This window comes from Lepidochelys kempii, chromosome 2 (assembly GCF_965140285.1).
Source record: "Lepidochelys kempii isolate rLepKem1 chromosome 2, rLepKem1.hap1, whole genome shotgun sequence".
Lineage (NCBI taxonomy): Eukaryota > Metazoa > Chordata > Testudines > Cheloniidae > Lepidochelys > Lepidochelys kempii.
Genome location: NC_136381.1, coordinates 38,154,924 through 38,167,936, shown reverse-complemented (window position 1 = coordinate 38,167,936; position 13,013 = coordinate 38,154,924). Strand labels below are relative to the sequence as shown.

The 13,013-nt window shown below is 41.7% G+C and overlaps 1 non-coding gene across 1 annotated transcript; it reads left to right on the top strand.

Moving 5' to 3' along the window:
- The first annotated feature begins 273 nt into the window (after positions 1 to 273).
- LOC140907981 (U6 spliceosomal RNA) lies at positions 274 to 377 on the top strand. Its single transcript, XR_012157692.1, has one exon. It is a non-coding gene; the product is annotated as a U6 spliceosomal RNA (small nuclear RNA).
- Positions 378 to 13,013: the final 12,636 nt, after the last annotated feature.

Sequence of the window (13,013 nt, the reverse complement as noted above, 5' to 3'; positions counted from 1 at the left end):
ACAAACAAATATGAATGTTTTTATGTTTTTAATCATGAAAATAATACATTCCCTGATTCTGAGTGATTTCAGAGACAATGGGGAGACTGAAGAAATCAAGAACTGACTTCTTTGCAGCCTGTCTCCCGCCTGTCTCTCCTGTCTTTGTTTAGTCCAGATATTTTTACAGCGCTGGCACTAAAAATCCTGTGATGGGGGAGGGGCGGGAGGGGAAGCCTGAAACCCTTCTGGAGCAAAGGCCGGAACCTTGGGCCAAAAGCCAAGACTCCCCCCGAACATTCGGCAGCACATACACTAAAACTGGAATGATACAGAGAAGATTAGCATGGCCCCTGCGCAAGGATGACACGCAAATTCGTGAAGCATTCCATATTTTTATGCTCAAATAAATCTGTTAGTCTTTAAGGTGCCACCAGACTCCTTGTTGTTTTTGTGGATACAGACTAACACGGCTACCCCCTGATACTTGACCCCCTGAACATTGGATGACTCATTTATTGTACCTGCTTATAATAAACTACCAGTGCAAGGCCAAGTGTACCACTTGATGATGATTCCCCTGATCTGTTACTAGAGGAACTCCCTACAAAAGAAGTCTCTTTCAGTTCCATATGATCTCTCCATAGTTTCTCTGCACTGCAAAGGCCATTTAATTTTGTCTCTAAAGCTCTGCCTACACTAGGGATGTTAAGAAAAATCTTGCTTCTTTTGCATAGTGACCAGATGACATTGTGTTGCAAACATCAGGATGTTCTGACACAATGAATGGGTCACAGAGTGCAAACGTATACAGGAGCTACCATTTTTCTGGCTGTGTATGAGATTAATATCACAGCAAAGAAGTGATTATCCACTGACTATATATTGTCTGCTTTGTAGGAGTGGGCATTTTCACTTCAGAGAGAGTCATTAAAACTAGCTGAAGTGATTCTACAAACTATTATAAACAGTAAACACAAAATATAGGAAAGAGACTTCATTGTTTTCTCCCTTAGGTACCAGAAGCCTGGCCAAGTATCTTAACCTCATTAATAGCTAAGTAAATATTATTTTCGTGGAGTAGGATTATTGGATAAGAGCGATCCTAGTTTATAAGGTCTATTACCAATACAAAACTGAGTTCAAAGTATATTATTAAAGTTGCAAAGTCTAGCACTCAAAAGTTAGAAAACACCTTTGAAGATCCATGGGTCCTATCCATGGCTATCACAACATGGAGTGTACCTCATCCAGTGCACTAAATGCCCCAATAATAACTATGTGGGTGAAACCAGAGAATCACTGTGCTCTCGAATGAACTCACACAGGAAAATGATAAAGGACAAAAACACTCTATCACCTGTGGGTGAACACTTTTTACAAAACAACCACTCCATATCTGACCTCTCAGTCATAAAAGGAAATCTGTACAACACCTTCACAAAATGAGTCTGGGAGCTTAAATTCATAACTTTGATAGACATTGAAAATCATGGACTTAATAAGGACACTGACTTTATGGCTTATTACAACAACTTGTAACCCACTAACCCCCCTTTTTCCCCTATGAGTACAGAGGTGTTAACGGTCCACTCTCCCCTGAATGTTCTCTTACAGTATTTATTAACTACTTATGCTACACAATCTGTTCTACTTGTATTGTGCTGTGACACTCTGGCCATGTCTACACTACCACGTATGTTGGCAAAACTTATGGTGCTGAGGGCTGTGAAAAAACACCCCCTGAGCAACATAAATTTTGCTGGCATAAGTGGTAGTGTGTACAGCGCTGTGCCGTCAACATAACTACTGCTGCTCATTGGGAGTGGTTTAATTATGTCAACAGAAGAGCTCTCTCCCATTGGCATAGAGCGGCTACACAAGAGATCTTACAGTGGCACAGCTGCTTTGTTACCACTGTGCTGCTGTAAAGTCTCTAGTGTAGACATAGCCTCCGAGTACCCTTCCAGATCTGAAGAGCTCTGTGCAGCTCAAAAGCTTGTCTCTTTTACCAAAAGAAGATGGTCCAGTAAAAGATATTACCTCACCCACCTTGTCTCTCTAATATCCTGGAACAACTCTGCAAACAAAGTGTTAATCAGAGCTTTTGCCACCTGGTAATGGCGTGTACCAGGCACTTGCAGCCCCCTGCCAGAGAACCTGCTGCCATGGTGCACCCCACTGTAAGAAGCAGTCCCTTAAAAAGAGAAGGGCAGCGAGTTTGGATCTCCAGGGGTTACCTAGAACCCCAGGGTTCTCAGGGTCAGCTGCTGGTAGAACTGGTGAGACTTGATCCACCAGCTGCTAGAAGGGCTGAGAGCTAACAGAGCCAGTCAGGGCCCAGCAGGCCAGATAAAAAGGGCTGGCTGCTTCTGTCAAATGGCAGTTCTGGGTGAAGCCAGGAGAGGGAAGGATGTATCCTCCCTCTGCCTTAGCCCAAGAAGCCATGCTTGGCCAGAGCCTACTCCTGACTGCACTTTGTGTTTAGGTCAGTGAGAGACTTTTGATTTAATTTGTGAAGTGTCAGGCCCAGGCAGGCAATCCTGAGTTAGATATTAATTGGACACTGAGAAGTAGGCAAGTGCACTTCACAATACACCCACACGCTCAGGTGAGCCAGTGATACACCCTTTTACCTTGAGCTATTTAGTCATCTCAGAGGGCTGCGCTAATAAAATCTGCTGCCAGAAGCCCTGGCTGCTCTTCCTTGCCTTTCTAGTGGGAAGAAGCATGTTCTAGCTATTATTCTAACCCTGATGTTCTAACTTCCTGGTGTTCCCCTAGAAGTGGATGCATGATTTATAACTTCAGTTTCATTTAAAATCTATTTAGAGTTACTTTTTTTTAAAAATAGTAAATGTACATCATCACAGTTAAGTGTATATGAATGAATGTGTTTAGAATACATAGCGTCCAAGGCTGACTCCAGTGACAGCAGAACTCGGCCCAGAGTCAAGCATCATATTGTAATGAACAAATTCATTTGTGTTTCTAGCACTACCTTTTGCAGGATGGAATGAGAGCTGCTCAACTGTGTCTCATAGACCCTAAACTACCAACAGCTAATGGAGAGTGCAAAGTGCAAGGCCTGAACTTTTGTAGCAGTAGGATCTGAGTTCTATATCCACTCATGTGGCACAGTTCTCTGCCACTGTAGTGCGCAGCACAATGACTATTTGAAGGCCTAGGTGCCAAAAATTTGTTGCAGTAAATATAGAGCAGAATGAAAAGGATACATTTTGGATCTCCTGAGCTACTTCGATTTACACTAGCTGTGAATCTAACTTGACAGATCTAACAGACTGCTGTATGAAAAATATTCAGTCACTGGATTCCAGGTATAAGGCCAGATCTACACTACTGACCTGTATAACTACATTGCTATGGGGTTTGAAAAATCACTCCCTGAGCAAAGTAGTTACACTGACCTAACCCCCTGTGTAAACAGCAGTATGTCAGTAGGAGAGCTTCTCCTGTCGACATCACTACCGCCTTTTGGGGAGGCGGATTAATTACGTTGACGGGAGAAGCTCATCTTCACTAAAGCGCTACTGTCAAGGTTCCTTCCCCACTCTGAACTCTAGGGTACAGATGTGGGGACCTGCATGAAAACCTCCTAGGCTTACTTTTACCAGCTTAGGTTAAAACTTCCCCAAGGTACAAAATTATTTTACCCTTGGATTTCCACTGCCACCACCAAACTTTATCTGGGTTTACTGGGAAACGTGGTTTGGACAAGTCTTTCCCCCCAAAATCCTCCCAACCCTTGCACCCCACTTCCTGGGGAAGGTTTGGTAACAATCCTCACCAATTTGCATAGGTGACCACAGACCCAAACCCTTGGATCTTAGAACAATGAAAAAGCATTCAGTTTTCTTACAAGAAGACTTTTAATAGAAGTAAAGGAATCACCTCTGTAAAATCAGGATGGTAGATACCTTACAGGGTAATTAGATTCAAAACATAGGTTTCAGAGTAACAGCCGTGTTAGTCTGTATTCTCAAAAAGAAAAGGTGTACTTGTGGCACCTTAGAGACTAACCAATTTATTTGAGCATGAGCTTTCGTGAGCTACAGCTCACTTCATCGGATCACTTCATCGGACATTTGTAAATTAATTATAACCAATCTGAAAATATTTTTGAACTTCTAGCACTTGAAGGAAGTTTTTTTAATTGGAAATTACTCTGAGTGCCGTAAAACCACCCTTTAAATAATGAAGTGTTCTTCTCTTCTTGTGGAATGAAAAAAAAAATCTGATTCACATCCTACCAGCTGTAAAAGTATTCTGGCATTGGATCCCTCTCCATTTGGTTTCAGCCAATAGCTGGACAGTTCCCTGGGGTAGAGAGGTGAACTTGCTCTTAAACTTCCTTCTTGCTTCATTCAGCTTTAAAAAGAGTGCACTTGTAAGGGAACATGAGCCTCAAGAGGGTGTCTTAGCAGGACATTTTGAATGTTTGAGGTTCAAGTGGGTTAGTAAGTTGTGCAGTCATTGGTCCTAAGATTTGATTTTTATAAGTATCAGGGGGTAGCCATGTTAGTCTGTATTCACAAAAACAACAAGGAGTCCAGTGGCACCTTAAAGACTAACAGATTTATTTGAGCATCAACTTTTGTGGGTAAAAACTTCACTTCTTCAGATTTTTATAAGAACATTCAGAAGAAAAAGGGCTCTGGGTGGATGAGGAAATTGGTAGTAAGAAATGGAGACTTTAATCTCCACGTCACCAGTTTGAAATTAGCTTGAGTCAACAGAGATCAAACCAGATAATCATGTATTTACTGTTTTGTGGTCTATGGGTTATAAGTTGATGGTCTCTGCCAAGTTCCTAGTAGATTGGTGTCCACATGACAAGAATTGCCATGGCAAATGGCAATCTCAGCAGAGAGGCCAACGGGTGAATGGGTAAGGAGAATGAGTCTAGAGGTGGTCCACACAGAACAAGACTGTGACGAAATTTACACTGAGTTTGGGTCTATGCAAGTCTAAATAGAAGACTTCAGTCCCTCTTCATTTAAATAGAAGACTTCAGTCTCCGGTGTGGTCAGTCTGCTGTAGAATCATTCTCCAATATTAAATATGCAGAAAAAATACATTCTGAAGGAATTCACTCTCATTTAAAGCAGTACAAATAGTGAGTTCAAGGCAAGATTAATACAAATCAAAGACCAGATGGAATGTGGGGCCTTAAATACCAAAACTGGGGTTGAAAACTGCCCTCCCAAGAACAACCCAGGCACCCTCAGGGCCACAGTTCTCTTGTAGTCTATTGCGCTTTTGGAGGAAGATTGTATGTTAACTTTCCTCCTGGACTTGTCACAGCCATTGTGGAATATGTGCTGTAGCATGTCAAGTGATTCCTCAGGCTGCCTATGAGTCTTCTATCCTGTATCCTTAGCATAAGAATAACTATGAGATCACTGGCTATTAAATACTTGACATGATGTCCCAAGGGATCCCCATTATACCATAAGTACTGTGGTAATATTGTCAGTTCCCTTGGTAAGGCCGACAAAAGAGTTGAAATATTCTTTGAAGCATTTAGGTGTGGGGGGAGGTTTCACTTTGTTCATGTCTGTGGAGAAGTGCTCCAAAACTCAACCCTCCTTCTTAAACAGTTCCTTTCATAAAAACAATGTTTAATGCTTAGGTAGATCCTACATTTTCCCCAGAAGCCATCCAACAGGCTAGCTCCCTCTCCTGGGTACAGAAAGCTGGATGCTGTGCGTTCTGACACTCTGTGGATGGGATGGGGAAGGGAGGGAGGGAGGGAGGTCTAGAATAGAGAATATGTGCAGAGCAGAGGGAGGAAGTTATTAGAGGACTTGAAGAGGATAAGTTGGCCTTTGCATTTTGATGTTCTAGAATGTGTGGTATAAACTTGTGATGATTCTCATAATTTGATTTTAGATCTTCATTTTTTAAGGGTTTAGACCAGGGAGCTCAAACTCAAATCGCCACAAGGGCCACATGCGGACTAGTGCGTTGGCCCGAGGGCCACATCACTGAAACCTTTTCATACAACGATACAAAAGTATAGTCAAAATGAAAAAAATGAAGAGTAATACAGTATGCTATTAAAAGTCAATGTATTAACTTTTTAAAAACTGTAATGCGAACAGGGGGTTTAATAAAATATAAACACTCAGTAATGCACCTCACTCAAATGACAAAACATGCATTTACTTTTAGAATTACTTCAGTTAAAGCCTCCCCCACCCCCCCCGGCCCTACCCCCGTCCCCACTACACCCGCTCTCTACACAAACATCCCACACACAGATGGAATACAAGCTGTCAGGAACAGTATCCCTGGTGATGCCACAGCACAACTGGTTGCTGAGCTCTGTGACTTTATCCTCACGCACAATTATTTCAAATTTAGTGACAATATATACCTCCAGACCAGTGGCACTGCTATGGGCACCCGCATGGCCCCACAATATGCCAACATTTTTATGGCTGACCTGGAACAACGCTTCCTCAGCTCGCGTCCACTCACGCCCCTTCTCTACCTACGTTACATTTATGACATCTTCATCATCTGGACCCATGGGAAGGAAACCCTGGAAGAATTCCACCACAATTTCAATAGCTTCCACCCCACCATCATCCTCAGCCTGGACCAATCTACATGGGAGGTTCACTTCCTAGACACCATGGTGCACATAAGTGACGGTCACGTTAACACCACCCTATGCTGAAAACCCACCGACCGCTATGCCTTCCTTCATGCCTCCAGCTTCCATCCAGGACACACCACACGATCCATTGTCTACAGCCAAGCGCTGAGGTACAACCGCATTTGCTCAAACCCCTCAGACAGAGACCAAAACCTACAAGATCTTCACCAAGCATTCTCAAAACTACGATACCCACACGAGGAAATAAGGAAACAGATCAACAGAGCCAGAGGTGTACCCAGAAGCCTCCTGCTGAAAGACAAGCCCAAGAAAGAAACCAGCAGAACTCCACTGCCATCACATACTCAGCTAAAACCTCTCCAACACATCATCAGTGATCTACAACCCATCTTGGACAATGATCCCTCACTTTCACAGGCCTTGGGAGGCAGGCCAGTCCTTGCCCACAGACAACCCACCAACCTGAAGCATATTCTCACCAGCAACTACACACCGCACCATAGTAACTCTAACTCAGGAACCAATCCATGCAACAAACCTCGATGCCAGCTCTGCCCACATATCTACACCAGCAACACCAGCACAGGACCTAACCAGATCAGCCACACCATCACCGGTTCATTCACCTGCACGTCCACCAATGTAGTATACACCATCATGTGCCAGCAATGCCCCTCTGCTATGTACATCGGCCAAACTGGACAGTCCCTACGTAAAAGGATAAATGGGCACAAATCAGATATTAGGAATGGCAATATACAAACACCTGTAGGAGAACACTTCAACCTGCCTGGACACACACACGCAGATTTAAAGGTAGCCATCCTGCAGCAAAAAAACTTCAGGACCAGACTTCAAAGAGAAACTGCTGAGCTTCAGTTCATTTGCAAATTAGAAACCATCAGCTCAAGATTAAACAAAGACTGTGACTGGCTAGCCAGCTACAAAAGCAGTTTCTCCTCCCTTGGTGTTCACACCTCAACTGCTAGAAGAGGGCCTCATCCTCCCTAATTGAACTAACCTCGTTATCCCTAGCCTGATTCTTGCTTGCATATTTATACCTGCCTCTGGAAATTTCCACGACATGCATCCGACGAAGTGAGTATTCACCCACGGAAGCTTACGCTCCAATATGTCTGTTAGTCTATAAGGTGCCACAGGACTCTTTGCCACTATTACTCCCATTGATTCAGGAGGTATGAAAGTCTGAGAGTGCCAAAGAAATGGGGAGAGGGGAGCAAATCCTTCAGTGGAAACCCCTGGGACTAGCCGTTTTAAGAGGGAGCTCAGACCATGTTTGCACTGGCGTAGTTTGAAATATGTTTCTGCTCCAGGGCTTTGTTTGAATTAAGTAATTGAGGAAGTTGAATAAAAGCAGCCACTAGGACAAGAGTTGGGTTGTATAAGCACCTAGCTGGTGTGTGCTGTGTTTGTTTTGCTGTGTGGACTCCTGCATACTCACAGTTCCAATCTATTCCAAGGAGACTGTGCTGGACAAATTCTAAATACATGTTATAATCAAACAAGTTCTCCATAACCTAAGTTTCCTCCATTGCAAAACATTTCTTAGGAAGAGGTTATTACTTTATATAGATTGTCTCTCAACCTGAGAGAGCAGCTATTCAATTGCAGTGATTCTTCAGTGCATGCTTTAAATTAAAGGCCAGAGACAGAGAAAAATATGTTCAGATCGAAAAGCCAAGGTCTACCGTTCACAGACAACTTGTCATTGATAACTGAGTTGTAGTCTAAGAGCAAACCATTTGCCTTGTTCCAGTCAGTCTTGGTTTGAGCCAAGAAGTACTGCATGCCAGTACCTAATCACTGACAGTAACTTACCATTTTTCTTCTTCAGAACAGACAACATTATTGTACTTTAAACTACCTGGCAAAGGGCTTCCTCTTTGTTCTGCTAGGCTGCTACTAATATACAATTAGGTCTGTGTGCAAACCACCTTATTTTTTGGATTTAAATATCTGACAGCTGCAGAAGTTTCAGTAGATTTATACAGTATTACATACACATTATTACATTGAAATAACATTGTTAAGGTTGCAAAGTTAAGTACTCAAAAGTTAGGAAACTGCAGAATTAAAGTTAGCTATTCCCAGGAAATAATAATCCACACAACAGCAACTTTTTGGAACTCTTGAGTTACTAGCTCATTATGACAGCATAGGGGTTGCAAGACAGTGGTGCATTTAACATTTAAGAAAGGTTTCTTGAATTCATAAACTTTGGAAAACTGGAGAACAGATAGCCAAAATGCAAATTGCCGGCATGAAATGACATAACATTCCCCTTGATGACTGTAAAGGTCAAGGATTTGATAATGGATCTCATATCTCAGGAAAATTAAAAGGCTTTCAGGCCTGCATTATGTCCAAAAATCATCTTGCTGTGTAGTCTCTGTTCGCTTCCCATTCATTTAATCTTATATGAGTTGTTGCTGCTGCTGCATGTATGGAAACAGTAACATTTTTTGTCTCCGTGTAGGTATTTTTCATGTTTTTCAGGGCCAGTCTTGTTTGGTGGAAGATTGTATCAACTAAGCTACACTGGTCCCTCCATTCTCAATCAGACACATGATGGAGTGCATGTGCTGACGCTGTTCATCCAATGGCAAAGCATCTCCCAGGTATTCTGGAGACGCTGGAATGTGCTCCTCAATTAAATTTGACACACAAAGCTAGATTAGAAGTGGAAACACTGAAACAGACTTCAGCTCATTTTCATGCCTTTTGTTGGCTGGCTTCTGGTATAAAGTTCTTTGAAGTATTGATGAGATAAACAAGATTTTACAAGCCTGAGGAATCTCTCTTGATTCAGTCAGCTCTTCATCGCAGTTATTATTGAAGAATTAAAGCAACTTTGAGATCAGTGGCCCAAAGTTCTATTGGAAACACGCCTTGTGGCAGAAGCTATGGGAATTTTCTCACAGTTACTGCAGAAAAGAGGTTGGAAATGGAAAAGATTTCATCAGACACCTGAATAATCATGTTCTATCACTCTGAAGATGAAACAGTCTCTTTATTCAGAAGAAATGTGTTCTATGCAACTTTGGACAATGTTATCTATGAGTTGGAGCACTAATTCTGAACACCCAATGAGATTAGTTTTACATTCCAGTCAGTCCTAAAATCTCACATTGGAGCCTAAGGAACTGGAAGAGGAATCCAAATGTCTCGTTCTCAAGTATCCTATGGATCTTTTGGAAATCTTACATCTGAAAAAATATTTCAAGTCTGCTTTTGGAAAAGAACTTGAACTCCCACCACTTACCTAACTTAATGAGATTTACAACAAATAACTACAGCTAATTTTTAGTTAAGTGTGCATAGTCCTATGGGAAAAAAATTGTTTTTTTGCACATTGCCTGTGACTGTGGCAGAAGTTGAAAAAAATTGCAATGAGCTGGCACTCATCAAAAACTGCAGGTGATCTCTTATCATGCAGGAACACTTAGGTCATCTTGCTATTGTTTTGTCTATTGAATGTGAACTCACAAGAAAAATTTACTTTAGTGAGGTCATTCATGATTTTGCAACGAAAAAGCTCAGGCCTTATCACTTTACAACTTTATTTTTCTATCTATGCCATTTCAGAAACAACATATACATTTTTCTTTGATTAATTAGTGTGTCTCTGTGGGATGGGATGGGGGCCCATGTTATGAGATTGCCCCAGGCCCAGTGAAATGTTGATTGGGGTCTGGGCTAGTGCACGCTTAGTGTGAATGAAATCTTTGTGGAATTTAGCTGCTAAAATCTAAGAATTCTTTACTGAGCATGTGCAAACTGTGATGTTTCAAAGGCTTATAACTTAGTCAAATTTGGGCAGATTTTTACAGGGATGGCTAAAAACACATCCCTGACACCAAGGCCATGCTGTGCTAAATTTCAGTTCTCTATCTCGAAGCATAAGAGTGCTAGTCCTGTTCTAAAAAGGTCAGAATTTTTTCACATGAACAAAAACATGTATTTTCCCCTAGCCTCATTCTCAGAAATGGTTGAACTATTTAGGCTGAAATATTCCAGAATAATTCAGCTTGAGGCAGACACTCGGCGTGGAAATTTCAGTCCAAACAGTTACAATTTGGCAAAGTTAAAAGTAACTGAAATCCACATCTTATAATGGGAAATGTTGAGCAATTTAAGGATGTCTCTTTCCCCTGTATCTGCTCCTTCTCTCTAAGAGGAGCAAGTTCCCTAGTTTAAACTAATCCCTGTGCATTGAATTCTGAAGGTTTGGCATGCTGGCTTTTTCCCTCCAGCCTTTCAAATTCTTCTTGATTTCGCACATCTTGACTCCTCTCTTGAAATGTTTAGAAACTCTGTTAGACAGTTACGGCTTAGATGCTGTTAAGGTGTGAAGCAGCATCAGTGTTGGTGAGCAAATCAGATTGAAGGATTAAATTCCTTAATGTTCATGTTCACAAAAAAGTGTTTAAGAAAATTAATGAACATGCAAAGCTCTATCACAGGGACACTGCTGGTGTTTTCTGTAACACCTTTAACACCAGCTTCACTTCTCTTCAGAAGGTAATGAGTCTGCTCTCCCTAATAGTGTGAAAATTGTACATCTACCCTGGAATAAAAGACCCACTGGCTCAGATGACTTGGGTTCATGGGGCTTAGGATTTAGGGTTAAAAATTGCGGTGTAGATGTTTGGGCTCAGTTCATGGGGGTCCCAGAGCTCAGGCTCCAGCCTAAGCCTGAATATCTATGCAGCAATTTTACATCCTGGGCCCTGCGAGCCCGAGTCAGCTGACCCGGGTCTGCTGTGGGTGTTTAAGTGTTGTGTAGATGTACCCTTAAAGAGCATATTATTCAATGCTAAGCAAGGTCCAAATTCTCCACTCAGATCTCCATCCACATTAATGGTAGATGATCACATGGTCTCCGATCCAACTCTCCGTGAAGTCTGTGGGTCTCTTTCCACTAACTTTAATGGGAGGTGGATCAGACTCATGTAAAGAGAGAAAAACACCTAAGCTAAGTACTGCTGTGCAGAGGGGACAGGAGAATTTTGCTCTTGGTTTTGGTGCTATGCATTTCTGCTTCTGGAGACATTTCTTTACTCAATAAATCAGTGGGGTGTTTTGGTTCCCCCCCGCCCTTTAAGTGAAAAAGGTTGCACTGGATGTAACGAAGAGAAGAATTTGGCCCTATAGGTGGACCAATCACAATATTCCTTTTTCCATACAGGCGCTTAACACAAACTGTTATTTCTTTTAAACAACAGCACATCAACAATTATTCCTTTTCCCAACCTATCCCAACCACTCATTCCTTCTCTGACCATTATTATTATTAAATGTTTATATTGTGGTAGCGCTCAGAGGCCCCAAACAGAACTGGGGTTCCATACATGTTCCACAAGTACAGAATGAGAGAGCCCCTCCCCAAAAGAGCTAGCTATGCCCTGAATATCTCCGTAGTGTAATAGTCAAGAAAAAGATGGCAGCGCAGCACTTCCAAACATTTATTTTTATGTTGTGGTTTGTTCCAGGATGTAACAGGAATGCTCTCTCTTACTTTGTCCTATACTTACAATAAACAGTTCTTGAGAATGATTAAACACCTCCTCTTCACTTCAGCTGTTAATCATTCTCACCAGACATGTATTGCTTCAAATGCAATAGAGATTATCCCTTGATTAAGATATTAAACTGCAGTGTACCATCAACTTTTAAAGGCTGGGAGCATTGCTGGCTCCTACAAGGACAAGGCAAATGCTTTCATGTTGTACCTGATTATGTGGATTTTTTCTTCAAACAATGACAGACAACTAGTATGCTACAGAGATCCTTTGTGGTAGAGAGTGATGTTAGTTGATAAAAATATTATTTATATTCAAAATAAGAAAGTCTGGTATTAAATGACTGGGTGAAATAAGCCTTATCTCCATGGAGTTGGATCATGGATGAATTTGGCCCATCACATATGGATAATACAAGAATAATTAGCATGTTTCATCCATGTCTCCCAGGGCTTTACAAAGATGGGAATCACTCTCTGTGCTTTACTGATGGGAAAATGGAGACCTGAAGAGGTGAAGTGACCTGCCCAAGGTAATTCTACAACAGTTCAGTTGTCAAGAATGAAACAGGAAAATCTAAACACCCAAACACAAGTGCCTTTTCCCAAATGTAAAAATCTTCTTTGAAAAACCATAAAACTTGCTGCTCATGGAACTGCAGGTAGCATTCAGATGGTAGCATGGTGCTGTACAGAGTATGGAAATATCAAATGTCTTCAAAACATATGTACAATTATTAATTATCTACATAGTTGATAAGAAACCAGTTTTGTCAGACCCTCTCACTGGAACAAAAGGGTGTGGGATATTGAAGCTGGGGATTCTGAAGGTCTGTTTGGTAGAAG